At 44.4% G+C, this 19843-nt stretch overlaps 68 non-coding genes across 68 annotated transcripts; all 68 read right to left on the bottom strand.

Annotated features, from left to right (window-relative positions):
- Nucleotides 1-355: 355 nt before the first annotated feature.
- Nucleotides 356-437, bottom strand: TRNAL-UAG (transfer RNA leucine (anticodon UAG)). Its single transcript has one exon. It is a non-coding gene; the product is annotated as a tRNA-Leu (tRNA).
- A 94-nt stretch (nt 438-531) lies between these two features.
- TRNAL-UAG (transfer RNA leucine (anticodon UAG)) lies at nt 532-613 on the bottom strand. Its single transcript has one exon. It is a non-coding gene; the product is annotated as a tRNA-Leu (tRNA).
- A 93-nt stretch (nt 614-706) lies between these two features.
- On the bottom strand, nt 707-788 carry TRNAL-UAG (transfer RNA leucine (anticodon UAG)). Its single transcript has one exon. It is a non-coding gene; the product is annotated as a tRNA-Leu (tRNA).
- Nucleotides 789-881: 93 nt separating this feature from the next.
- TRNAL-UAG (transfer RNA leucine (anticodon UAG)) lies at nt 882-963 on the bottom strand. The gene has a single exon. It is a non-coding gene; the product is annotated as a tRNA-Leu (tRNA).
- A 93-nt stretch (nt 964-1056) lies between these two features.
- TRNAL-UAG (transfer RNA leucine (anticodon UAG)) lies at nt 1057-1138 on the bottom strand. Its single transcript has one exon. It is a non-coding gene; the product is annotated as a tRNA-Leu (tRNA).
- Nucleotides 1139-1220: 82 nt separating this feature from the next.
- TRNAL-UAG (transfer RNA leucine (anticodon UAG)) lies at nt 1221-1302 on the bottom strand. Its single transcript has one exon. It is a non-coding gene; the product is annotated as a tRNA-Leu (tRNA).
- A 268-nt stretch (nt 1303-1570) lies between these two features.
- Nucleotides 1571-1652, bottom strand: TRNAL-UAG (transfer RNA leucine (anticodon UAG)). Its single transcript has one exon. It is a non-coding gene; the product is annotated as a tRNA-Leu (tRNA).
- A 93-nt stretch (nt 1653-1745) lies between these two features.
- On the bottom strand, nt 1746-1826 carry TRNAL-UAG (transfer RNA leucine (anticodon UAG)). Its single transcript has one exon. It is a non-coding gene; the product is annotated as a tRNA-Leu (tRNA).
- A 93-nt stretch (nt 1827-1919) lies between these two features.
- TRNAL-UAG (transfer RNA leucine (anticodon UAG)) lies at nt 1920-2001 on the bottom strand. Its single transcript has one exon. It is a non-coding gene; the product is annotated as a tRNA-Leu (tRNA).
- A 93-nt stretch (nt 2002-2094) lies between these two features.
- Nucleotides 2095-2176, bottom strand: TRNAL-UAG (transfer RNA leucine (anticodon UAG)). The gene has a single exon. It is a non-coding gene; the product is annotated as a tRNA-Leu (tRNA).
- Nucleotides 2177-2269: 93 nt separating this feature from the next.
- TRNAL-UAG (transfer RNA leucine (anticodon UAG)) lies at nt 2270-2351 on the bottom strand. The gene has a single exon. It is a non-coding gene; the product is annotated as a tRNA-Leu (tRNA).
- A 93-nt stretch (nt 2352-2444) lies between these two features.
- TRNAL-UAG (transfer RNA leucine (anticodon UAG)) lies at nt 2445-2526 on the bottom strand. The gene has a single exon. It is a non-coding gene; the product is annotated as a tRNA-Leu (tRNA).
- A 271-nt stretch (nt 2527-2797) lies between these two features.
- Nucleotides 2798-2879, bottom strand: TRNAL-UAG (transfer RNA leucine (anticodon UAG)). The gene has a single exon. It is a non-coding gene; the product is annotated as a tRNA-Leu (tRNA).
- A 270-nt stretch (nt 2880-3149) lies between these two features.
- On the bottom strand, nt 3150-3231 carry TRNAL-UAG (transfer RNA leucine (anticodon UAG)). The gene has a single exon. It is a non-coding gene; the product is annotated as a tRNA-Leu (tRNA).
- A 93-nt stretch (nt 3232-3324) lies between these two features.
- Nucleotides 3325-3406, bottom strand: TRNAL-UAG (transfer RNA leucine (anticodon UAG)). Its single transcript has one exon. It is a non-coding gene; the product is annotated as a tRNA-Leu (tRNA).
- Nucleotides 3407-3499: 93 nt separating this feature from the next.
- Nucleotides 3500-3581, bottom strand: TRNAL-UAG (transfer RNA leucine (anticodon UAG)). Its single transcript has one exon. It is a non-coding gene; the product is annotated as a tRNA-Leu (tRNA).
- Nucleotides 3582-3674: 93 nt separating this feature from the next.
- Nucleotides 3675-3756, bottom strand: TRNAL-UAG (transfer RNA leucine (anticodon UAG)). Its single transcript has one exon. It is a non-coding gene; the product is annotated as a tRNA-Leu (tRNA).
- Nucleotides 3757-3849: 93 nt separating this feature from the next.
- TRNAL-UAG (transfer RNA leucine (anticodon UAG)) lies at nt 3850-3931 on the bottom strand. The gene has a single exon. It is a non-coding gene; the product is annotated as a tRNA-Leu (tRNA).
- A 93-nt stretch (nt 3932-4024) lies between these two features.
- Nucleotides 4025-4106, bottom strand: TRNAL-UAG (transfer RNA leucine (anticodon UAG)). Its single transcript has one exon. It is a non-coding gene; the product is annotated as a tRNA-Leu (tRNA).
- Nucleotides 4107-4374: 268 nt separating this feature from the next.
- On the bottom strand, nt 4375-4455 carry TRNAL-UAG (transfer RNA leucine (anticodon UAG)). The gene has a single exon. It is a non-coding gene; the product is annotated as a tRNA-Leu (tRNA).
- A 93-nt stretch (nt 4456-4548) lies between these two features.
- TRNAL-UAG (transfer RNA leucine (anticodon UAG)) lies at nt 4549-4630 on the bottom strand. The gene has a single exon. It is a non-coding gene; the product is annotated as a tRNA-Leu (tRNA).
- Nucleotides 4631-4900: 270 nt separating this feature from the next.
- On the bottom strand, nt 4901-4982 carry TRNAL-UAG (transfer RNA leucine (anticodon UAG)). Its single transcript has one exon. It is a non-coding gene; the product is annotated as a tRNA-Leu (tRNA).
- A 93-nt stretch (nt 4983-5075) lies between these two features.
- TRNAL-UAG (transfer RNA leucine (anticodon UAG)) lies at nt 5076-5156 on the bottom strand. The gene has a single exon. It is a non-coding gene; the product is annotated as a tRNA-Leu (tRNA).
- Nucleotides 5157-5249: 93 nt separating this feature from the next.
- Nucleotides 5250-5331, bottom strand: TRNAL-UAG (transfer RNA leucine (anticodon UAG)). The gene has a single exon. It is a non-coding gene; the product is annotated as a tRNA-Leu (tRNA).
- Nucleotides 5332-5602: 271 nt separating this feature from the next.
- TRNAL-UAG (transfer RNA leucine (anticodon UAG)) lies at nt 5603-5684 on the bottom strand. Its single transcript has one exon. It is a non-coding gene; the product is annotated as a tRNA-Leu (tRNA).
- Nucleotides 5685-5777: 93 nt separating this feature from the next.
- TRNAL-UAG (transfer RNA leucine (anticodon UAG)) lies at nt 5778-5858 on the bottom strand. Its single transcript has one exon. It is a non-coding gene; the product is annotated as a tRNA-Leu (tRNA).
- A 93-nt stretch (nt 5859-5951) lies between these two features.
- On the bottom strand, nt 5952-6033 carry TRNAL-UAG (transfer RNA leucine (anticodon UAG)). The gene has a single exon. It is a non-coding gene; the product is annotated as a tRNA-Leu (tRNA).
- Nucleotides 6034-6304: 271 nt separating this feature from the next.
- Nucleotides 6305-6386, bottom strand: TRNAL-UAG (transfer RNA leucine (anticodon UAG)). The gene has a single exon. It is a non-coding gene; the product is annotated as a tRNA-Leu (tRNA).
- Nucleotides 6387-6830: 444 nt separating this feature from the next.
- On the bottom strand, nt 6831-6911 carry TRNAL-UAG (transfer RNA leucine (anticodon UAG)). Its single transcript has one exon. It is a non-coding gene; the product is annotated as a tRNA-Leu (tRNA).
- A 93-nt stretch (nt 6912-7004) lies between these two features.
- On the bottom strand, nt 7005-7086 carry TRNAL-UAG (transfer RNA leucine (anticodon UAG)). The gene has a single exon. It is a non-coding gene; the product is annotated as a tRNA-Leu (tRNA).
- Nucleotides 7087-7356: 270 nt separating this feature from the next.
- TRNAL-UAG (transfer RNA leucine (anticodon UAG)) lies at nt 7357-7438 on the bottom strand. Its single transcript has one exon. It is a non-coding gene; the product is annotated as a tRNA-Leu (tRNA).
- Nucleotides 7439-7531: 93 nt separating this feature from the next.
- Nucleotides 7532-7612, bottom strand: TRNAL-UAG (transfer RNA leucine (anticodon UAG)). The gene has a single exon. It is a non-coding gene; the product is annotated as a tRNA-Leu (tRNA).
- Nucleotides 7613-7705: 93 nt separating this feature from the next.
- On the bottom strand, nt 7706-7787 carry TRNAL-UAG (transfer RNA leucine (anticodon UAG)). Its single transcript has one exon. It is a non-coding gene; the product is annotated as a tRNA-Leu (tRNA).
- A 271-nt stretch (nt 7788-8058) lies between these two features.
- TRNAL-UAG (transfer RNA leucine (anticodon UAG)) lies at nt 8059-8140 on the bottom strand. The gene has a single exon. It is a non-coding gene; the product is annotated as a tRNA-Leu (tRNA).
- A 93-nt stretch (nt 8141-8233) lies between these two features.
- On the bottom strand, nt 8234-8314 carry TRNAL-UAG (transfer RNA leucine (anticodon UAG)). The gene has a single exon. It is a non-coding gene; the product is annotated as a tRNA-Leu (tRNA).
- A 93-nt stretch (nt 8315-8407) lies between these two features.
- On the bottom strand, nt 8408-8489 carry TRNAL-UAG (transfer RNA leucine (anticodon UAG)). The gene has a single exon. It is a non-coding gene; the product is annotated as a tRNA-Leu (tRNA).
- A 271-nt stretch (nt 8490-8760) lies between these two features.
- Nucleotides 8761-8842, bottom strand: TRNAL-UAG (transfer RNA leucine (anticodon UAG)). The gene has a single exon. It is a non-coding gene; the product is annotated as a tRNA-Leu (tRNA).
- Nucleotides 8843-9112: 270 nt separating this feature from the next.
- Nucleotides 9113-9194, bottom strand: TRNAL-UAG (transfer RNA leucine (anticodon UAG)). The gene has a single exon. It is a non-coding gene; the product is annotated as a tRNA-Leu (tRNA).
- Nucleotides 9195-9287: 93 nt separating this feature from the next.
- Nucleotides 9288-9369, bottom strand: TRNAL-UAG (transfer RNA leucine (anticodon UAG)). Its single transcript has one exon. It is a non-coding gene; the product is annotated as a tRNA-Leu (tRNA).
- Nucleotides 9370-9463: 94 nt separating this feature from the next.
- On the bottom strand, nt 9464-9545 carry TRNAL-UAG (transfer RNA leucine (anticodon UAG)). Its single transcript has one exon. It is a non-coding gene; the product is annotated as a tRNA-Leu (tRNA).
- Nucleotides 9546-9638: 93 nt separating this feature from the next.
- On the bottom strand, nt 9639-9720 carry TRNAL-UAG (transfer RNA leucine (anticodon UAG)). The gene has a single exon. It is a non-coding gene; the product is annotated as a tRNA-Leu (tRNA).
- A 93-nt stretch (nt 9721-9813) lies between these two features.
- Nucleotides 9814-9895, bottom strand: TRNAL-UAG (transfer RNA leucine (anticodon UAG)). Its single transcript has one exon. It is a non-coding gene; the product is annotated as a tRNA-Leu (tRNA).
- A 93-nt stretch (nt 9896-9988) lies between these two features.
- TRNAL-UAG (transfer RNA leucine (anticodon UAG)) lies at nt 9989-10070 on the bottom strand. Its single transcript has one exon. It is a non-coding gene; the product is annotated as a tRNA-Leu (tRNA).
- Nucleotides 10071-10163: 93 nt separating this feature from the next.
- TRNAL-UAG (transfer RNA leucine (anticodon UAG)) lies at nt 10164-10245 on the bottom strand. Its single transcript has one exon. It is a non-coding gene; the product is annotated as a tRNA-Leu (tRNA).
- Nucleotides 10246-10338: 93 nt separating this feature from the next.
- On the bottom strand, nt 10339-10420 carry TRNAL-UAG (transfer RNA leucine (anticodon UAG)). The gene has a single exon. It is a non-coding gene; the product is annotated as a tRNA-Leu (tRNA).
- Nucleotides 10421-10513: 93 nt separating this feature from the next.
- Nucleotides 10514-10595, bottom strand: TRNAL-UAG (transfer RNA leucine (anticodon UAG)). Its single transcript has one exon. It is a non-coding gene; the product is annotated as a tRNA-Leu (tRNA).
- A 1959-nt stretch (nt 10596-12554) lies between these two features.
- Nucleotides 12555-12636, bottom strand: TRNAL-UAG (transfer RNA leucine (anticodon UAG)). The gene has a single exon. It is a non-coding gene; the product is annotated as a tRNA-Leu (tRNA).
- A 93-nt stretch (nt 12637-12729) lies between these two features.
- TRNAL-UAG (transfer RNA leucine (anticodon UAG)) lies at nt 12730-12811 on the bottom strand. The gene has a single exon. It is a non-coding gene; the product is annotated as a tRNA-Leu (tRNA).
- Nucleotides 12812-12904: 93 nt separating this feature from the next.
- On the bottom strand, nt 12905-12986 carry TRNAL-UAG (transfer RNA leucine (anticodon UAG)). The gene has a single exon. It is a non-coding gene; the product is annotated as a tRNA-Leu (tRNA).
- A 93-nt stretch (nt 12987-13079) lies between these two features.
- On the bottom strand, nt 13080-13160 carry TRNAL-UAG (transfer RNA leucine (anticodon UAG)). Its single transcript has one exon. It is a non-coding gene; the product is annotated as a tRNA-Leu (tRNA).
- A 93-nt stretch (nt 13161-13253) lies between these two features.
- On the bottom strand, nt 13254-13335 carry TRNAL-UAG (transfer RNA leucine (anticodon UAG)). The gene has a single exon. It is a non-coding gene; the product is annotated as a tRNA-Leu (tRNA).
- Nucleotides 13336-13605: 270 nt separating this feature from the next.
- On the bottom strand, nt 13606-13687 carry TRNAL-UAG (transfer RNA leucine (anticodon UAG)). Its single transcript has one exon. It is a non-coding gene; the product is annotated as a tRNA-Leu (tRNA).
- Nucleotides 13688-13780: 93 nt separating this feature from the next.
- TRNAL-UAG (transfer RNA leucine (anticodon UAG)) lies at nt 13781-13862 on the bottom strand. Its single transcript has one exon. It is a non-coding gene; the product is annotated as a tRNA-Leu (tRNA).
- Nucleotides 13863-13956: 94 nt separating this feature from the next.
- On the bottom strand, nt 13957-14038 carry TRNAL-UAG (transfer RNA leucine (anticodon UAG)). Its single transcript has one exon. It is a non-coding gene; the product is annotated as a tRNA-Leu (tRNA).
- Nucleotides 14039-14307: 269 nt separating this feature from the next.
- TRNAL-UAG (transfer RNA leucine (anticodon UAG)) lies at nt 14308-14389 on the bottom strand. The gene has a single exon. It is a non-coding gene; the product is annotated as a tRNA-Leu (tRNA).
- Nucleotides 14390-14482: 93 nt separating this feature from the next.
- On the bottom strand, nt 14483-14564 carry TRNAL-UAG (transfer RNA leucine (anticodon UAG)). Its single transcript has one exon. It is a non-coding gene; the product is annotated as a tRNA-Leu (tRNA).
- A 93-nt stretch (nt 14565-14657) lies between these two features.
- TRNAL-UAG (transfer RNA leucine (anticodon UAG)) lies at nt 14658-14738 on the bottom strand. The gene has a single exon. It is a non-coding gene; the product is annotated as a tRNA-Leu (tRNA).
- Nucleotides 14739-14831: 93 nt separating this feature from the next.
- Nucleotides 14832-14913, bottom strand: TRNAL-UAG (transfer RNA leucine (anticodon UAG)). The gene has a single exon. It is a non-coding gene; the product is annotated as a tRNA-Leu (tRNA).
- Nucleotides 14914-15183: 270 nt separating this feature from the next.
- Nucleotides 15184-15265, bottom strand: TRNAL-UAG (transfer RNA leucine (anticodon UAG)). The gene has a single exon. It is a non-coding gene; the product is annotated as a tRNA-Leu (tRNA).
- Nucleotides 15266-15358: 93 nt separating this feature from the next.
- On the bottom strand, nt 15359-15440 carry TRNAL-UAG (transfer RNA leucine (anticodon UAG)). Its single transcript has one exon. It is a non-coding gene; the product is annotated as a tRNA-Leu (tRNA).
- Nucleotides 15441-15534: 94 nt separating this feature from the next.
- On the bottom strand, nt 15535-15616 carry TRNAL-UAG (transfer RNA leucine (anticodon UAG)). Its single transcript has one exon. It is a non-coding gene; the product is annotated as a tRNA-Leu (tRNA).
- Nucleotides 15617-17600: 1984 nt separating this feature from the next.
- TRNAL-UAG (transfer RNA leucine (anticodon UAG)) lies at nt 17601-17682 on the bottom strand. Its single transcript has one exon. It is a non-coding gene; the product is annotated as a tRNA-Leu (tRNA).
- Nucleotides 17683-18126: 444 nt separating this feature from the next.
- Nucleotides 18127-18208, bottom strand: TRNAL-UAG (transfer RNA leucine (anticodon UAG)). Its single transcript has one exon. It is a non-coding gene; the product is annotated as a tRNA-Leu (tRNA).
- Nucleotides 18209-18301: 93 nt separating this feature from the next.
- Nucleotides 18302-18383, bottom strand: TRNAL-AAG (transfer RNA leucine (anticodon AAG)). Its single transcript has one exon. It is a non-coding gene; the product is annotated as a tRNA-Leu (tRNA).
- Nucleotides 18384-18653: 270 nt separating this feature from the next.
- On the bottom strand, nt 18654-18735 carry TRNAL-AAG (transfer RNA leucine (anticodon AAG)). Its single transcript has one exon. It is a non-coding gene; the product is annotated as a tRNA-Leu (tRNA).
- Nucleotides 18736-18828: 93 nt separating this feature from the next.
- TRNAL-UAG (transfer RNA leucine (anticodon UAG)) lies at nt 18829-18910 on the bottom strand. The gene has a single exon. It is a non-coding gene; the product is annotated as a tRNA-Leu (tRNA).
- Nucleotides 18911-19179: 269 nt separating this feature from the next.
- On the bottom strand, nt 19180-19261 carry TRNAL-UAG (transfer RNA leucine (anticodon UAG)). Its single transcript has one exon. It is a non-coding gene; the product is annotated as a tRNA-Leu (tRNA).
- Nucleotides 19262-19531: 270 nt separating this feature from the next.
- Nucleotides 19532-19613, bottom strand: TRNAL-UAG (transfer RNA leucine (anticodon UAG)). The gene has a single exon. It is a non-coding gene; the product is annotated as a tRNA-Leu (tRNA).
- Between the last annotated feature and the right edge of the window lie 230 nt (nt 19614-19843).

The raw sequence follows: 19843 nt of genomic DNA, 5'->3' as shown, positions 1-19843 counted from the left end.
TAAGAATCGGAGTTGATGAAGCTGTGTTGAAAAGTACAAAGAAGAAAGATAAAGAAGACAAACTTAGGAGTGAACTAGATTTACCTTCAACTGATAAATATGAAAACAACTCACTAAAGGAACTCCTCGACACGTTACACTACGTCAGCGGGTTTGTTTTAAGAAGGCAAAGTACAAAAAAATGCCCCACAACGATAATAAAAGCTTTGTTGAAAGACGAGACTCCCGAACCAGCGCCTTAGATTACTCAGCCACACTGCCTTCTTTTTGTGTTATATTTCCCAAAATATCGTCCAAATGCTGTGAAATGGTTTTCCCACGTCTCTAAAAACATACCTTCTACAAAATTGAATAATGACAGCGGCGGGATTCGAACCCGCGTCTCCGAAGAGACTGGTGCCTAAAACCAGCGCCTTAGACCACTCGGCCACACTGCCTTCTTCCCGTTTAATATTTCCCAAAATATCGTCTAAATGCTGTGAAATGTTTTTCCCACGTCTCTAAAAACATACCTTTTACAAAATTGAATAATGACAGCGGCGGGATTCGAACCCGCGCCTCCTAAGAGACTGGTGCCTAAAACCAGCGCCTTAGACCACTCGGCCAAACTGCCTTCATTTTGGTTTATATTTCCCAAAATATCGTCTAAATGCTGTAAAACAAATTTCCCACGCCTTTAAAACAAACTTTCTACAAAATTGAAATATGACAGCGGCGGGATTCGAACCCGCGCCTCCTAAGAGACTGGTTCCTAAAACCAGCGCCTTAGACCACTCGGCCACACTGCCTTCGTTTCGTTTTATATTTCCCAAAATATCGTCTAAATGCTGTAAAACAAATTTCCCACGTCTTTAAAACAAACTTTCTACAAAATTGAAATATGACAGCGGCGGGATTCGAACCCGCGCCCCCTAAGAGACTGGTGCCTAAAACCAGCGCCTTAGACCACTCGGCCAAACTGCCTTCATTTTGGTTTATATTTCCCAAAATATCGTCTAAATGCTGTAAAACAAATTTCCCACGCCTTTAAAACAAACTTTCTACAAAATTGAAATATGATAGCGGCGGGATTCGAACCCGCGCCCCCTAAGAGACTGGTGCCTAAAACCAGCGCCTTAGACCACTCGGCCACACTGCCTTCGTTTCGGTTTATATTTCCCAAAATATCGTCTAAATGCTGTAAAACAAATTTCCCACGCCTTTAAAACAAACTTGAAATATGACAGCGGCGGGATTCGAACCCGCGCCCCCTAAGAGACTGGTGCCTAAAACCAGCGGCTTAGACCACTCGGCCACACTGCCTTCGTTTCGGTTTGTATTTCCCAAAATATCGTCTAAATGCTGTAAAGCAAATTTACCACGCCTTTAAAACAAACTTTCTACAAAATTGAAATATGACAGCGGCGGGTTTCGAACCCGCGCCCCCTAAGAGACTGGTGCCTAAAACCAGCGGCTTAGACCACTCGGCCACACTGCCTTCGTTTCGGTTTGTATTTCCCAAAATATCGTCTAAATGCTGTAAAGCAAATTTACCACGCCTTTAAAACAAACTTTCTACAAAATTGAAATATGACAGCGGCGGGATTCGAACCCGCGCCCCCTAAGAGACTGGTGCCTAAAACCAGCGCCTTAGACCACTCGGCCACACTGCCTTCGTTTCGGTTTATATTTCCCAAAATATCGTCTAAATGCTGTAAAACAAATTTCCCACGCCTTTAAAACAAACTTTCTACAAAATTGAAATATGACAGCGGTGGGATTCGAACCCGCGCCCCTAAGAGACTGGTGCCTAAAACCAGCGCCTTAGACCACTCGGCCACACTGCCTTCGTTTCGGTTTATATTTCCCAAAATATCGTCTAAATGCTGTAAAACAAATTTCCCACGCCTTTAAAACAAACTTTCTACAAAATTGAAATATGACAGCGGCGGGATTCGAACCCGCGCCCCCTAAGAGACTGGTGCCTAAAACCAGCGCCTTAGACCACTCGGCCACACTGCCTTCGTTTCGGTTTATATTTCCCAAAATATCGTCTAAATGCTGTAAAACAAATTTCCCACGCCTTTAAAACAAACTTTCTACAAAATTGAAATATGACAGCGGCGGGATTCGAACCCGCGCCCCCTAAAAGACTGGTGCCTAAAACCAGCGGCTTAGACCACTCGGCCACACTGCCTTCGTTTCGGTTTGTATTTCCCAAAATATCGTCTAAATGCTGTAAAGCAAATTTACCACGCCTTTAAAACAAACTTTCTACAAAATTGAAATATGACAGCGGCGGGATTCGAACCCGCGCCCCCTAAGAGACTGGTGCCTAAAACCAGCGGCTTAGACCACTCGGCCACACTGCCTTCGTTTCGGTTTGTATTTCCCAAAATATCGTCTAAATGCTGTAAAGCAAATTTACCACGCCTTTAAAACAAACTTTCTACAAAATTGAAATATGACAGCGGCGGGATTCGAACCCGCGCCCCCTAAGAGACTGGTGCCTAAAACCAGCGCCTTAGACCACTCGGTCACACTGCCTTCGTTTCGGTTTGTATTTCCCAAAATATCGTCTAAATGCTGTTAAATGGTTTTCTAACGCCTCTTAAAACATACCTTCTGCAAAATTGAATTAGGACAGCGGCGGGATTCAAACCCGCACCCCCTAAGAGACTGGTGCGAAAAAACCAGCGCCTTAGACCACTCGGCCACACTGCCTTCGTTTCGGATTATATTTCCCAAAATATCGTCTAAATGCTGTAAAACAAATTTCCCACGCCTCTTAAAACAAACTTTTTACAAAATTGAAATATGACAGCGGCGGGATTCGAACCCGCGCCCCCTAAGAGACTGGTGCCTAAAACCAGCGCCTTAGACCACTCGGCCACACTGCCTTCATTTTGGTTTATATTTCCCAAAATATCGTCTAAATGCTGTGAAATGGTTTTCTAACGCCTCTTAAAACATACCTTCTGCAAAATTGAATTAGGACAGCGGCGGGATTCAAACCGGCACCCCCTAAGAGACTGGTGCCTAAAACCAGCGCCTTAGACCACTCGGCCACACTGCCTTCGTTTCGGTTTATATTTCCCAAAATATCGTCTAAATGCTGTAAAACAAATTTCCCACGCCTCTTAAAACATACCTTCTACAAAATTGAAATATGACAGCGGCGGGATTCGAACCCGCGCCCCCTAAGAGACTGGTGCCTAAAACCAGCGCCTTAGACCACTCGGCCACACTGCCTTCGTTTCGGTTTATATTTCCCAAAATATCGTCTAAATGCTGTAAAACAAATTTCCCACGCCTTTAAAACAAACTTTCTACAAAATTGAAATATGACAGCGGCGGGATTCGAACCCGCGCCCCCTAAGAGACTGGTGCCTAAAACCAGCACCTTAGACCACTCGGCCACACTGCCTTCGTTTCGGTTTATATTTCCCAAAATATCGTCTAAATGCTGTAAAACAAATTTCCCACGCCTTTAAAACAAACTTTCTACAAAATTGAAATATGACAGCGGCGGGATTCGAACCCGCGCCCCCTAAGAGACTGGTGCCTAAAACCAGCGCCTTAGACCACTCGGTCACACTGCCTTCGTTTCGGTTTATATTTCCCAAAATATCGTCTAAATGCTGTAAAACAAATTTCCCACGCCTTTAAAACAAACTTTCTACAAAATTGAAATATGACAGCGGCGGGATTCGAACCCGCGCCCCCTAAGAGACTGGTGCCTAAAACCAGCGCCTTAGACCACTCGGCCACACTGCCTTCGTTTCGGTTTATATTTCCCAAAATATCGTCTAAATGCTGTAAAACAAATTTCCCACGCCTTTAAAACAAACTTTCTACAAAATTGAAATATGACAGCGGCGGGATTCGAACCCGCGCCCCCTAAGAGACTGGTGCCTAAAACCAGCGCCTTAGACCACTCGGCCACACTGCCTTCGTTTCGGTTTATATTTCCCAAAATATCGTCTAAATGCTGTAAAACAAATTTCCCACGCCTTTAAAACAAACTTTCTACAAAATTGAAATATGACAGCGGCGGGATTCGAACCCGCGCCCCCTAAGAGACTGGTGCCTAAAACCAGCGCCTTAGACCACTCGGTCACACTGCCTTCGTTTCGGTTTATATTTCCCAAAATATCGTCTAAATGCTGTAAAACAAATTTCCCACGCCTTTAAAACAAACTTTCTACAAAATTGAAATATGACAGCGGCGGGATTCGAACCCGCGCACCCTAAGAGACTGGTGCCTAAAACCAGCGCCTTAGACCACTCGGTCACACTGCCTTCGTTTCGGTTTATATTTCCCAAAATATCGTCTAAATGCTGTAAAACAAATTTCCCACGCCTTTAAAACAAACTTTCTACAAAATTGAAATATGACAGCGGCGGGATTCGAACCCGCTCCCCTAAGAGACTGGTGCCTAAAACCAGCGCCTTAGACCACTCGGCCACACTGCCTTCGTTTTGGTTTATATTTCCCAAAATATCGTCTAAATGCTGTAAAACAAATTTCCCACGCCTTTAAAACAAACTTTCTACAAAATTGAAATATGACAGCGGCGGGATTCGAACCCGCGCCCCCTAAGAGACTGGTGCCTAAAACCAGCGCCTTAGACCACTCGGTCACACTGCCTTCGTTTCGGTTTGTATTTCCCAAAATATCGTCTAAATGCTGTTAAATGGTTTTCTAACGCCTCTTAAAACATACCTTCTGCAAAATTGAATTAGGACAGCGGCGGGATTCAAACCCGCACCCCCTAAGAGACTGGTGCCAAAAAACCAGCGCCTTAGACCACTCGGCCACACTGCCTTCGTTTCGGATTATATTTCCCAAAATATCGTCTAAATGCTGTAAAACAAATTTCCCACGCCTTTAAAACAAACTTTCTACAAAATTGAAATATGACAGCGGCGGGATTCGAACCCGCGCCCCCTAGGAGACTGGTGCCTAAAACCAGCGCCTTAGACCACTCGGTCACACTGCCTTCGTTTCGGTTTATATTTCCCAAAATATCGTCTAAATGCTGTAAAACAAATTTCCCACGCCTTTAAAACAAACTTTCTACAAAATTGAAATATGACAGCGGCGGGATTCGAACCCGCTCCCCTAAGAGACTGGTGCCTAAAACCAGCGCCTTAGACCACTCGGCCACACTGCCTTCGTTTTGGTTTATATTTCCCAAAATATCGTCTAAATGCTGTAAAACAAATTTCCCACGCCTTTAAAACAAACTTTCTACAAAATTGAAATATGACAGCGGCGGGATTCGAACCCGCGCCCCCTAAGAGACTGGTGCCTAAAACCAGCGCCTTAGACCACTCGGTCACACTGCCTTCGTTTCGGTTTGTATTTCCCAAAATATCGTCTAAATGCTGTTAAATGGTTTTCTAACGCCTCTTAAAACATACCTTCTGCAAAATTGAATTAGGACAGCGGCGGGATTCAAACCCGCACCCCCTAAGAGACTGGTGCCAAAAAACCAGCGCCTTAGACCACTCGGCCACACTGCCTTCGTTTCGGATTATATTTCCCAAAATATCGTCTAAATGCTGTAAAACAAATTTCCCACGCCTTTAAAACAAACTTTCTACAAAATTTAAAATTTGACAGCGGCGGGATTCGAACCCGCGCCCCCTAAGAGACTGGTGCCTAAAACCAGCGCCTTAGACCACTCGGTCACACTGCCTTCGTTTCGGTTTATATTTCCCAAAATATCGTCTAAATGCTGTAAAACAAATTTCCCACGCCTTTAAAACAAACTTTCTACAAAATTGAAATATGACAGCGGCGGGATTCGAACCCGCTCCCCTAAGAGACTGGTGCCTAAAACCAGCGCCTTAGACCACTCGGCCACACTGCCTTCGTTTTGGTTTATATTTCCCAAAATATCGTCTAAATGCTGTAAAACAAATTTCCCACGCCTTTAAAACAAACTTTCTACAAAATTGAAATATGACAGCGGCGGGATTCGAACCCGCGCCCCCTAAGAGACTGGTGCCTAAAACCAGCGCCTTAGACCACTCGGTCACACTGCCTTCGTTTCGGTTTGTATTTCCCAAAATATCGTCTAAATGCTGTTAAATGGTTTTCTAACGCCTCTTAAAACATACCTTCTGCAAAATTGAATTAGGACAGCGGCGGGATTCAAACCCGCACCCCCTAAGAGACTGGTGCCAAAAAACCAGCGCCTTAGACCACTCGGCCACACTGCCTTCGTTTCGGATTATATTTCCCAAAATATCGTCTAAATGCTGTAAAACAAATTTCCCACGCCTCTTAAAACAAACTTTTTACAAAATTGAAATATGACAGCGGCGGGATTCGAACCCGCGCCCCCTAAGAGACTGGTGCCTAAAACCAGCGCCTTAGACCACTCGGCCACACTGCCTTCATTTTGGTTTATATTTCCCAAAATATCGTCTAAATGCTGTGAAATGGTTTTCTAACGCCTCTTAAAACATACCTTCTGCAAAATTGAATTAGGACAGCGGCGGGATTCAAACCGGCACCCCCTAAGAGACTGGTGCCTAAAACTAGCGCCTTAGACCACTCGGCCACACTGCCTTCGTTTCGGTTTATATTTCCCAAAATATCGTCTAAATGCTGTAAAACAAATTTCCCACGCCTTTAAAACAAACTTTCTACAAAATTGAAATATGACAGCGGCGGGATTCGAACCCGCGCACCCTAAGAGACTGGTGCCTAAAACCAGCGCCTTAGACCACTCGGTCACACTGCCTTCGTTTCGGTTTATATTTCCCAAAATATCGTCTAAATGCTGTAAAACAAATTTCCCACGCCTTTAAAACAAACTTTCTACAAAATTGAAATATGACAGCGGCGGGATTCGAACCCGCTCCCCTAAGAGACTGGTGCCTAAAACCAGCGCCTTAGACCACTCGGCCACACTGCCTTCGTTTTGGTTTATATTTCCCAAAATATCGTCTAAATGCTGTAAAACAAATTTCCCACGCCTTTAAAACAAACTTTCTACAAAATTGAAATATGACAGCGGCGGGATTCGAACCCGCGCCCCCTAAGAGACTGGTGCCTAAAACCAGCGCCTTAGACCACTCGGTCACACTGCCTTCGTTTCGGTTTGTATTTCCCAAAATATCGTCTAAATGCTGTTAAATGGTTTTCTAACGCCTCTTAAAACATACCTTCTGCAAAATTGAATTAGGACAGCGGCGGGATTCAAACCCGCACCCCCTAAGAGACTGGTGCCAAAAAACCAGCGCCTTAGACCACTCGGCCACACTGCCTTCGTTTCGGATTATATTTCCCAAAATATCGTCTAAATGCTGTAAAACAAATTTCCCACGCCTTTAAAACAAACTTTCTACAAAATTGAAATATGACAGCGGCGGGATTCGAACCCGCGCCCCCTAGGAGACTGGTGCCTAAAACCAGCGCCTTAGACCACTCGGTCACACTGCCTTCGTTTCGGTTTATATTTCCCAAAATATCGTCTAAATGCTGTAAAACAAATTTCCCACGCCTTTAAAACAAACTTTCTACAAAATTGAAATATGACAGCGGCGGGATTCGAACCCGCTCCCCTAAGAGACTGGTGCCTAAAACCAGCGCCTTAGACCACTCGGCCACACTGCCTTCGTTTTGGTTTATATTTCCCAAAATATCGTCTAAATGCTGTAAAACAAATTTCCCACGCCTTTAAAACAAACTTTCTACAAAATTGAAATATGACAGCGGCGGGATTCGAACCCGCGCCCCCTAAGAGACTGGTGCCTAAAACCAGCGCCTTAGACCACTCGGTCACACTGCCTTCGTTTCGGTTTGTATTTCCCAAAATATCGTCTAAATGCTGTTAAATGGTTTTCTAACGCCTCTTAAAACATACCTTCTGCAAAATTGAATTAGGACAGCGGCGGGATTCAAACCCGCACCCCCTAAGAGACTGGTGCCAAAAAACCAGCGCCTTAGACCACTCGGCCACACTGCCTTCGTTTCGGATTATATTTCCCAAAATATCGTCTAAATGCTGTAAAACAAATTTCCCACGCCTTTAAAACAAACTTTCTACAAAATTTAAAATTTGACAGCGGCGGGATTCGAACCCGCGCCCCCTAAGAGACTGGTGCCTAAAACCAGCGCCTTAGACCACTCGGTCACACTGCCTTCGTTTCGGTTTATATTTCCCAAAATATCGTCTAAATGCTGTAAAACAAATTTCCCACGCCTTTAAAACAAACTTTCTACAAAATTGAAATATGACAGCGGCGGGATTCGAACCCGCTCCCCTAAGAGACTGGTGCCTAAAACCAGCGCCTTAGACCACTCGGCCACACTGCCTTCGTTTTGGTTTATATTTCCCAAAATATCGTCTAAATGCTGTAAAACAAATTTCCCACGCCTTTAAAACAAACTTTCTACAAAATTGAAATATGACAGCGGCGGGATTCGAACCCGCGCCCCCTAAGAGACTGGTGCCTAAAACCAGCGCCTTAGACCACTCGGTCACACTGCCTTCGTTTCGGTTTGTATTTCCCAAAATATCGTCTAAATGCTGTTAAATGGTTTTCTAACGCCTCTTAAAACATACCTTCTGCAAAATTGAATTAGGACAGCGGCGGGATTCAAACCCGCACCCCCTAAGAGACTGGTGCCAAAAAACCAGCGCCTTAGACCACTCGGCCACACTGCCTTCGTTTCGGATTATATTTCCCAAAATATCGTCTAAATGCTGTAAAACAAATTTCCCACGCCTCTTAAAACAAACTTTTTACAAAATTGAAATATGACAGCGGCGGGATTCGAACCCGCGCCCCCTAAGAGACTGGTGCCTAAAACCAGCGCCTTAGACCACTCGGCCACACTGCCTTCATTTTGGTTTATATTTCCCAAAATATCGTCTAAATGCTGTGAAATGGTTTTCTAACGCCTCTTAAAACATACCTTCTGCAAAATTGAATTAGGACAGCGGCGGGATTCAAACCGGCACCCCCTAAGAGACTGGTGCCTAAAACTAGCGCCTTAGACCACTCGGCCACACTGCCTTCGTTTCGGTTTATATTTCCCAAAATATCGTCTAAATGCTGTAAAACAAATTTCCCACGCCTCTTAAAACATACCTTCTACAAAATTGAAATATGACAGCGGCGGGATTCGAACCCGCGCCCCCTAAGAGACTGGTGCCTAAAACCAGCGCCTTAGACCACTCGGCCACACTGCCTTCGTTTCGGTTTATATTTCCCAAAATATCGTCTAAATGCTGTAAAACAAATTTCCCACGCCTTTAAAACAAACTTTCTACAAAATTGAAATATGACAGCGGCGGGATTCGAACCCGCGCCCCCTAAGAGACTGGTGCCTAAAACCAGCACCTTAGACCACTCGGCCACAATGCCTTCATTTTGGTTTATATTTCCCAAAATATCGTCTAAATGCTGTGAAATGGTTTTCTGACGCCTCTTAAAACATACCTTCTGCAAAATTGAATTAGGACAGCGGCGGGATTCAAACCCGCGCCCCCTAAGAGACTGGTGCCTAAAACCAGCGCCTTAGACCACTCGGCCACACTGCCTTCGTTTCGGTTTATATTTCCCAAAATATCGTCTAAATGCTGTAAAACAAATTTCCCACGCCTTTAAAACAAACTTTCTACAAAATTGAAATATGACAGCGGCGGGATTCCAACCCGCGCCCCCTAAGAGACTGGTGCCTAAAACCAGCGCCTTAGACCACTCGGCCACACTGCCTTCGTTTCGGTTTATATTTCCCAAAATATCGTCTAAATGCTGTAAAACAAATTTCCCACGCCTTTAAAACAAACTTTCTACAAAATTGAAATATGACAGCGGCGGGATTCGAACCCGCGCCCCCTAAGAGACTGGTGCCTAAAACCAGCGCCTTAGACCACTCGGCCACACTGCCTTCGTTTCGGTTTATATTTCCCAAAATATCGTCTAAATGCTGTAAAACAAATTTCCCACGCCTTTAAAACAAACTTTCTACAAAATTGAAATATGACAGCGGCGGGATTCGAACCCGCGCCCCCTAAGAGACTGGTGCCTAAAACCAGCGCCTTAGACCACTCGGTCACACTGCCTTCGTTTCGGTTTATATTTCCCAAAATATCGTCTAAATGCTGTAAAACAAATTTCCCACGCCTTTAAAACAAACTTTCTACAAAATTGAAATATGACAGCGGCGGGATTCGAACCCGCGCCCCCTAAGAGACTGGTGCCTAAAACCAGCGCCTTAGACCACTCGGCCACACTGCCTTCGTTTCGGTTTATATTTCCCAAAATATCGTCTAAATGCTGTAAAACAAATTTCCCACGCCTTTAAAACAAACTTTCTACAAAATTGAAATATGACAGCGGCGGGATTCGAACCCGCGCCCCCTAAGAGACTGGTGCCTAAAACCAGCGCCTTAGACCACTCGGCCACACTGCCTTCGTTTCGGTTTATATTTCCCAAAATATCGTCTAAATGCTGTAAAACAAATTTCCCACGCCTTTAAAACAAACTTTCTACAAAATTGAAATATGACAGCGGCGGGATTCGAACCCGCGCCCCCTAAGAGACTGGTGCCTAAAACCAGCGCCTTAGACCACTCGGCCACACTGCCTTCGTTTCGGTTTATATTTCCCAAAATATCGTCTAAATGCTGTAAAACAAATTTCCCACGCCTTTAAAACAAACTTTCTACAAAATTGAAATATGACAGCGGCGGGATTCGAACCCGCGCCCCCTAAGAGACTGGTGCCTAAAACCAGCGCCTTTTTTTTTTTTTTTTTTAATTATATCATTAAAAAAATACACGACGCGTGTATGGTACAAAAAGCGAAATGCAACAAGATAATAGAACAAGAAAAAAATACGAAGTAACATTTGAAAAATCGGTCGCGAAAATGAACAGCGATAAAGAAAGAAAAACGATTAGATAATATTGATTAAACAATAGTGAGAAATAAAAAAATTAAGCAACGTATCAAACACTATTAGGCAGTACATGTTGTAGAAAGAATTCATGAACAAAAATAGGCTAAATTAGATAATAAACAGCATTAAAGACGATTAAGAAGAAATAAATTAACGAAAAAAAAACTCCTTATTGAAAATGAGAAGCAAAGGCTTAGAACCGACAGAACACAGAAAAGGCCGCAAAACATTAAGAAAATCCATCACCATTAATTTGTAACTTATACGTTGAAACCGTAATCATCCGGGATCACAAAGTCCTTATACAGAGGACTGGTAACAGGCTGACCCTGATACCGACACACCCGAGCAAAATATTCGTTCTCTGAAGATGGCGGCCAAGCAACCTCCTTAGGCCACCACTCAGGCCGGCGATGACCCTTGAAAGGGAGCAGACGCATAGCAACGGGAACCCTTTGAACTTTCGTAGCAGAGCCAGAAGAAGAAGACAGCTTCTTACCGACATCGCCATCGCTTGACGACAGCGAATGCTTAGCACTCCGACGCGGATCAGACTTGACACCAGCATCGACGATGGAAGATTCACCACTACCGGCCCGGACCGGAAAACCTTGAGGAATAGCGACTGAGGCAGGATCGACGACCATCGCTTCACCGTCACCACCACCGCCCGACGCCGCTTCTAAATCGCGGGATGCCATCCGGGGCCATAGAGGACACTCCCGAACAACATGTCCCTGCTTCTGGCACTTAAAGCACTTGAAATCAGGACAATGGCGATAAATATGGTCAGGAGAATAACACTTATTACAAATTTTCAACTGAGAATCATGTCGGACAGCGTAAAACTTCTCTCGACCAACAGCATCGGCAACTCGTAAGCGATATGGTAATGATGACAGACTCTCAGGTAAGGTAACACGAACGGTACGAAGTCCGCAATAGAATGATGCCTTTTTATGCCAAACAAGCGGACCCTTGATTTCACAGCCAAGCGACGTTAATTTGGATAAAACGGCTTCATCAGTCACAAACTCAGGTAAGTCCGAAAAGGCGACAGTCACAGTCTTCGCAGAAACGCTTGAAATTTCATATATCTCACCATCAATATCCAAGCCCGAATCTATAACGCCCTCGACATCGGCCAAAGTCTTCAAGGTGAGAATGTAACCACCCTCATCACAGACAACTAAAGCAGAAGCACAATCCAGACCAAAGTTCGCAATCACCGCCGTAGACACAACTTCAAAACTTGGTAGATTTCGTTTAAAATCAATAAAAACCGATCTTTTGAATGCGTCCATCCTGGGTAGAAACACCCAGGAGGGATTACCAAATTAATAAATTAACAACTATTGAATTAAATGCACGAATAATAACCGAAAGAAAAATAAATTGGCAAAATACCCCGCTTAGGCTTAGCGCGACGAAAACACGGAGTGCAAAATCGAACGACCTGCACTCTCCAAAAGCTCGAACGCAACTCAACCCGCGCACCCTAAGAGACTGGTGCCTAAAAACCAGCGCCTTAGACCACTCGGCCACACTGCCTTCGTTTCGGTTTATATTTCCCAAAAATATCGTCTAAATGCTGTAAAACAAATTTCCCACGCCTTTAAAACAAACTTTCTACAAAATTGAAACATGACAGCGGCGGGATTCGAACCCGCGCCCCCTAAGAGACTGGTGCCTAAAACCAGCGCCTTAGACCACTCGGCCACACTGCCTTCGTTTCGGTTTATATTTCCCAAAATATCGTCTAAATGCTGTAAAACAAATTTCCCACGCCTTTAAAACAAACTTTCTACAAAATTGAAATATGACAGCGGCGGGATTCGAACCCGCGCCCCCTAAGAGACTGGTGCCTAAAACCAGCGCCTTAGACCACTCGGTCACACTGCCTTCGTTTCGGTTTATATTTCCCAAAATATCGTCTAAATGCTGTAAAACAAATTTCCCACGCCTTTAAAACAAACTTTCTACAAAATTGAAATATGACAGCGGCGGGATTCGAACCCGCGCCCCCTAAGAGACTGGTGCCTAAAACCAGCGCCTTAGACCACTCGGTCACACTGCCTTCGTTTCGGTTTATATTTCCCAAAATATCGTCTAAATGCTGTAAAACAAATTTCCCACGCCTTTAAAACAAACTTTCTACAAAATTGAAATATGACAGCGGCGGGATTCGAACCCGCTCCCCTAAGAGACTGGTGCCTAAAACCAGCGCCTTAGACCACTCGGCCACACTGCCTTCGTTTTGGTTTATATTTCCCAAAATTTCGTCTAAATGCTGTAAAACAAATTTCCCACGCCTTTAAAACAAACTTTCTACAAAATTGAAATATGACAGCGGCGGGATTCGAACCCGCGCCCCCTAAGAGACTGGTGCCTAAAACCAGCGCCTTAGACCACTCGGCCACACTGCCTTCATTTTGGTTTATATTTCCCAAAATATCGTCTAAATGCTGTGAAATGGTTTTCTAACGCCTCTTAAAACATACCTTCTGCAAAATTGAATTAGGACAGCGGCGGGATTCAAACCCGCACCCCCTAAGAGACTGGTGCCAAAAAACCAGCGCCTTAGACCACTCGGCCACACTGCCTTCGTTTCGGATTATATTTCCCAAAATATCGTCTAAATGCTGTAAAACAAATTTCCCACGCCTTTAAAACAAACTTTCTACAAAATTGAAATATGACAGCGGCGGGATTCGAACCCGCGCCCCCTAAGAGACTGGTGCCTAAAACCAGCGCCTTAGACCACTCGGCCACACTGCCTTCGTTTCGGTTTATATTTCCCAAAATATCGTCTAAATGCTGTAAAACAAATTTCCCACGCCTTTAAAACAAACTTTCTGCAAAATTGAATTAGGACAGCGGCGGGATTCAAACCCGCGCCCCCTAAGAGACTGGTGCCTAAAACCAGCGCCTTAGACCACTCGGCCACACTGCCTACGTTTCGGTTTATATTTCCCAAAATATCGTCTAAATGCTGTAAAACAAATTTCCCACGCCTCTTAAAACAAACTTTTTACAAAATTTAAATATGACAGCGGCGGGATTCGAACCCGCGCCCCCTAAGAGACTGGTGCCTAAAACCAGCGCCTTAGACCACTCGGCCACACTGCCTTCATTTTGGTTTATATTTCCCAAAATATCGTCTAAATGCTGTGAAATGGTTTTCTAACGCCTCTTAAAACATACCTTCTGCAAAATTGAATTAGGACAGCGGCGGGATTCAAACCGGCACCCCCTAAGAGACTGGTGCCTAAAACCAGCGCCTTAGACCACTCGGCCACACTGCCTTCGTTACGGTTTATATTTCCCAAAATATCGTCTAAATGCTGTAAAACAAATTTCCCACGCCTTTAAAACAAACTTTCTACAAAATTGAAATATGACAGCGGCGGGATTCGAACCCGCGCCCCCTAAGAGACTGGTGCCTAAAACCAGCGCCTTAGACCACTCGGTCACACTGCCTTCGTTTCGGTTTATATTTCCCAAAATATCGTCTAAATGCTGTAAAACAAATTTCCCACGCCTTTAAAACAAACTTTCTACAAAATTGAAATATGACAGCGGCGGGATTCGAACCCGCGCCCCCTAAGAGACTGGTGCCTAAAACCAGCGCCTTAGACCACTCGGTCACACTGCCTTCGTTTCGGTTTATATTTCCCAAAATATCGTCTAAATGCTGTAAAACAAATTTCCCACGCCTTTAAAACAAACTTTCTACAAAATTGAAATATGACAGCGGCGGGATTCGAACCCGCTCCCCTAAGAGACTGGTGCCTAAAACCAGCGCCTTAGACCACTCGGCCACACTGCCTTCGTTTTGGTTTATATTTCCCAAAATTTCGTCTAAATGCTGTAAAACAAATTTCCCACGCCTTTAAAACAAACTTTCTACAAAATTGAAATATGACAGCGGCGGGATTCGAACCCGCGCCCCCTAAGAGACTGGTGCCTAAAACCAGCGCCTTAGACCACTCGGCCACACTGCCTTCATTTTGGTTTATATTTCCCAAAATATCGTCTAAATGCTGTGAAATGGTTTTCTAACGCCTCTTAAAACATACCTTCTGCAAAATTGAATTAGGACAGCGGCGGGATTCAAACCCGCACCCCCTAAGAGACTGGTGCCAAAAAACCAGCGCCTTAGACCACTCGGCCACACTGCCTTCGTTTCGGATTATATTTCCCAAAATATCGTCTAAATGCTGTAAAACAAATTTCCCACGCCTTTAAAACAAACTTTCTACAAAATTGAAATATGACAGCGGCGGGATTCGAACCCGCGCCCCCTAAGAGACTGGTGCCTAAAACCAGCGCCTTAGACCACTCGGCCACACTGCCTTCGTTTCGGTTTATATTTCCCAAAATATCGTCTAAATGCTGTAAAACAAATTTCCCACGCCTTTAAAACAAACTTTCTGCAAAATTGAATTAGGACAGCGGCGGGATTCAAACCCGCGCCCCCTAAGAGACTGGTGCCTAAAACCAGCGCCTTAGACCACTCGGCCACACTGCCTACGTTTCGGTTTATATTTCCCAAAATATCGTCTAAATGCTGTAAAACAAATTTCCCACGCCTCTTAAAACAAACTTTTTACAAAATTTAAATATGACAGCGGCGGGATTCGAACCCGCGCCCCCTAAGAGACTGGTGCCTAAAACCAGCGCCTTAGACCACTCGGCCACACTGCCTTCATTTTGGTTTATATTTCCCAAAATATCGTCTAAATGCTGTGAAATGGTTTTCTAACGCCTCTTAAAACATACCTTCTGCAAAATTGAATTAGGACAGCGGCGGGATTCAAACCGGCACCCCCTAAGAGACTGGTGCCTAAAACCAGCGCCTTAGACCACTCGGCCACACTGCCTTCGTTACGGTTTATATTTCCCAAAATATCGTCTAAATGCTGTAAAACAAATTTCCCACGCCTTTAAAACAAACTTTCTACAAAATTGAAATATGACAGCGGCGGGATTCGAACCCGCGCCCCCTAAGAGACTGGTGCCTAAAACCAGCGCCTTTTTTTTTTTTTTTAATTATATCATTAAAAAAATACACGACGCGTGTATGGTACAAAAAGGGAAATGCAACAAGATAATAGAACAAGAAAAAAATACGAAGTAACATTTGAAAAATCGGTCGCGAAAATGAACATCGATAAAGAAAGAAAAACGATTAGATAATATTGATTAAACAATAGTGATAAATAAAAAAATTAAAGCAACGTATCAAACATTATTAGGCAGTACATATTGTAGAAAGAATTTATGAACAAAAATAGGCAAAAGTAGATATTAAACGGCATTAAAGACGATTAAGAAGAAATAAATTAACGAAAAAAACTCCGTATTGAAAATGAGAAGCAAAGGCTTAGAACCGACAGAACACAGAAAAGGCCGCAAAACATTAAGAAAATCCATCACCATTAATTTGGAACTTATACGTTGAAACCGTAATCATCCGGGATCACAAAGTCCTTATACAGAGGACTGGTAACAGGCTGACCCTGATACCGACACACCCGAGCAAAATATTCGTTCTCTGAAGATGGCGGCCAAGCAACCTCCTTAGGCCACCACTCAGGCCGGCGATGACCCTTGAAAAGGAGCAGACGCATAGCAACGGGAACCCTTTGAACTTTCGTAGCAGAGCCAGAAGAAGAAGACAGCTTCTTACCGACATCGCCATCGCTTGACGACATCGAATGCTTAGCACTCCGACGCGGATCAGACTTGACACCGGCATCGACGATGGAAGATTCACCACTACCGGCCCGGACCGGAGAACCTTGAGGAATAGCGACTGAGGCAGGATCGACGACCATCGCTTCACCGTCACCACCACCGCCCGACGCCGCTTCTAAATCACGGGATGCCATCCGGGGCCATAGAGGACACTCCCGAACAACATGTCCCTGCTTCTGGCACTTAAAGCACTTGAAATCAGGACAATGGCGATAAATATGGTCAGGAGAATAACACTTATTACATATTTTCAACTGAGAATCATGTCGGACAGCGTAAAACTTCTCTCGACCAACAGCATCGGCAACTCGTAAGCGATATGGTAATGATGACAGACTCTCAGGTAAGGTAACACGAACGGTACGAAGTCCGCAATAGAATGATGCCTTTTTATGCCAAACAAGCGGACCCTTGATTTCACAGCCAAGCGACGTTAATTTGGATAAAACGGCTTCATCAGTCACAAACTCAGGTAAGTCCGAAAAGGCGACAGTCACAGTCTTCGCAGAAACGCTTGAAATTTCATATATCTCACCATCAATATCCAAGCCCGAATCTATAACGCCCTCGACATCGGCCAAAGTCTTCAAGGTGAGAATGTAACCACCCTCATCACAGACAACTAAAGCAGAAGCACAATCCAGACCAAAGTTCGCAATCACCGCCGTAGACACAACTTCAAAACTTGGTAGATTTCGTTTAAAATCAATAAAAACCGATCTTTTGAATGCGTCCATCCTGGGTAGAAACACCCAGGAGGGATTACCAAATTAATAAATTAACAACTATTGAATTAAATGCACGAATAATAACCGAAAGAAAAATAAATTGGCAAAATACCCCGCTTAGGCTTAGCGCGACGAAAACACGGAGTGCAAAATCGAACGACCTGCACTCTCCAAAAGCTCGAACGCAACTCCAAATTGAAATATGACAGCGGCGGGATTCGAACACGCGCCCCCTAAGAGACTGGTGCCTAAAACCAGCGCCTTAGACCACTCGGCCACACTGCCTTCGTTTCGGTTTATATTTCCCAAAATATCGTCTAAATGCTGTAAAACAAATTTCCCACGCCTTTAAAACAAACTTTCTACAAAATTGAAATATGACAGCGGCGGGATTCGAACTCGCGCCCCCTAAGAGACTGGTGCCTAAAAACCAGCGCCTTAGACCACTCGGCCACACTGCCTTCGTTTCGGTTTGTATTTCCCAAAATATCGTCTAAATGCTGTAAAACAAATTTCCCACGCCTTTAAAACAAACTTTCTACAAAATTGAAATATGTCTGCGGCGGGATTCGAACCCGCGCCCCCTAAGAGACTGGTGCCTAAAACCAGCGCCTTAGACCACTCGGCCACACTGCCTTTGTTTCGGTTTATATTTCCCAAAATATCGTCTAAATGCTGTAAAACAAATTTCCCACGCCTTTAAAACATACCTTCTACAAAATTGAAATATGACAGCGGCGGGATTCGAACCCGCGCCCCCTAAGAGACTGGTGCCTAAAACCAGCGGCTTAGACCACTCGGCCACACTGCCTTCATTTTGGTTTATATTTCCCAAAATATCGTCTAAATGCTGTAAAACCAATTTCCCACGCCTTTAAAACAAACTTTCTACAAAATTGAAATATGACAGCGGCGGGATTCGAACCCGCGCCCCCTAAGAGACTGGTGCCTTAAACCAGCGCCTTAGACCACTCGGCCACACTGCCTTCGTTTCGGTTTATATTTCCCAAAATATCGTCTAAATGCTGTGAAATTGTTTTCTAACGCCTCTTAAAACATACCTTCTGCAAAATTGAATTAGGACAGCGGCGGGACTCAAAACCACGCCCCCTAAGAGACTGGTGCCTAAAACCAGCGCCTTAGACCACTCGGCCACACTGCCTTCGTTTCGGTTTATATTTCCCAAAATATCGTCTAAATGCTGTAAAACAAATTTCCCACGCCTCTTAAAACATACCTTCTACAAAATTGAAATATGACAGCGGCGGGATTCGAACCCGCGCCCCCTAAGAGACTGGTGCCTTAAACCAGCGCCTTAGACCACTCGGCCACACTGCCTTCGTTTCGGATTATATTTCCCAAAATATCGTCTAAATGCTGTAAAACAAATTTCCCACGCCTTTAAAACAAACTTTCTACAAAATTGAAATATGACAGCGGCGGGATTCGAACCCGCGCCCCCTAAGAGACTGGTGCCTAAAACCAGCGCCTTAGACCACTCGGCCACACTGCCTTCATTTTCGTTTATATTTCCCAAAATATCGTCTAAATGCTGTGAAATGGTTTTCTAACGCCTCTTAAAACATACCTTCTGCAAAATTGAATTAGGACAGCGGCGGGATTCAAACCCGCACCCCCTAAGAGACTGGTGCCTAAAACCAGCGCCTTAGACCACTCGGCCACACTGCCTTCGTTTCGGTTTATATTTCCCAAAATATCGTCTAAATGCTGTAAAACAAATTTCCCACGCCTTTAAAACAAACTTTCTACAAAATTGAAATATGACAGCGGCGGGATTCGAACCCGCGCCCCCTAAGAGATTGGTGCCTAAAACCAGCGCCTTAGACCACTCGGCCACACTGCCTTCATTTTGGTTTATATTTCCCAAAATATCGTCTAAATGCTGTGAAATTGTTTTCTAACGCCTCTTAAAACATACCTTCTGCAAAATTGAATTAGGACAGCGGCGGGACTCAAAACCGCGCCCCCTAAGAGACTGGTGCCTAAAACCAGCGCCTTAGACCACGCGGCCACACTGCCTTCGTTTCGGTTTATATTTCCCAAAATATCGTCTAAATGCTGTAAAACAAATTTCCCACGCCTCTTGAAACATACCTTCTACAAAATTGAAATATGACAGCGGCGGGATTCGAACCCGCGCCCCCTAAGAGACTGGTGCCTAAAACCAGCGCCTTAGACCACTCGGCCACACTGCCTTCATTTTCGTTTATATTTCCCAAAATATCGTCTAAATGCTGTGAAATGGTTTTCTAACGCCTCTTAAAACATACCTTCTGCAAAATTGAATTAGGACAGCGGCGGGATTCAAACCCGCACCCCCTAAGAGACTGGTGCCTAAAACCAGCGCCTTAGACCACTCGGCCACACTGCCTTCGTTTCGGTTTATATTTCCCAAAATATCGTCTAAATGCTGTAAAACAAATTT

The sequence above is a fragment of the Leiobunum rupestre genome, chromosome 2 (genome assembly GCF_980474605.1).
Source record: "Leiobunum rupestre chromosome 2, qqLeiRupe1.1.hap1, whole genome shotgun sequence".
In the NCBI taxonomy this organism is placed as follows: domain Eukaryota; kingdom Metazoa; phylum Arthropoda; class Arachnida; order Opiliones; family Sclerosomatidae; genus Leiobunum; species Leiobunum rupestre.
The sequence above is the reverse complement of the archived record's forward strand: the minus strand, read 5'-3'. Positions and strand labels throughout refer to the sequence as shown.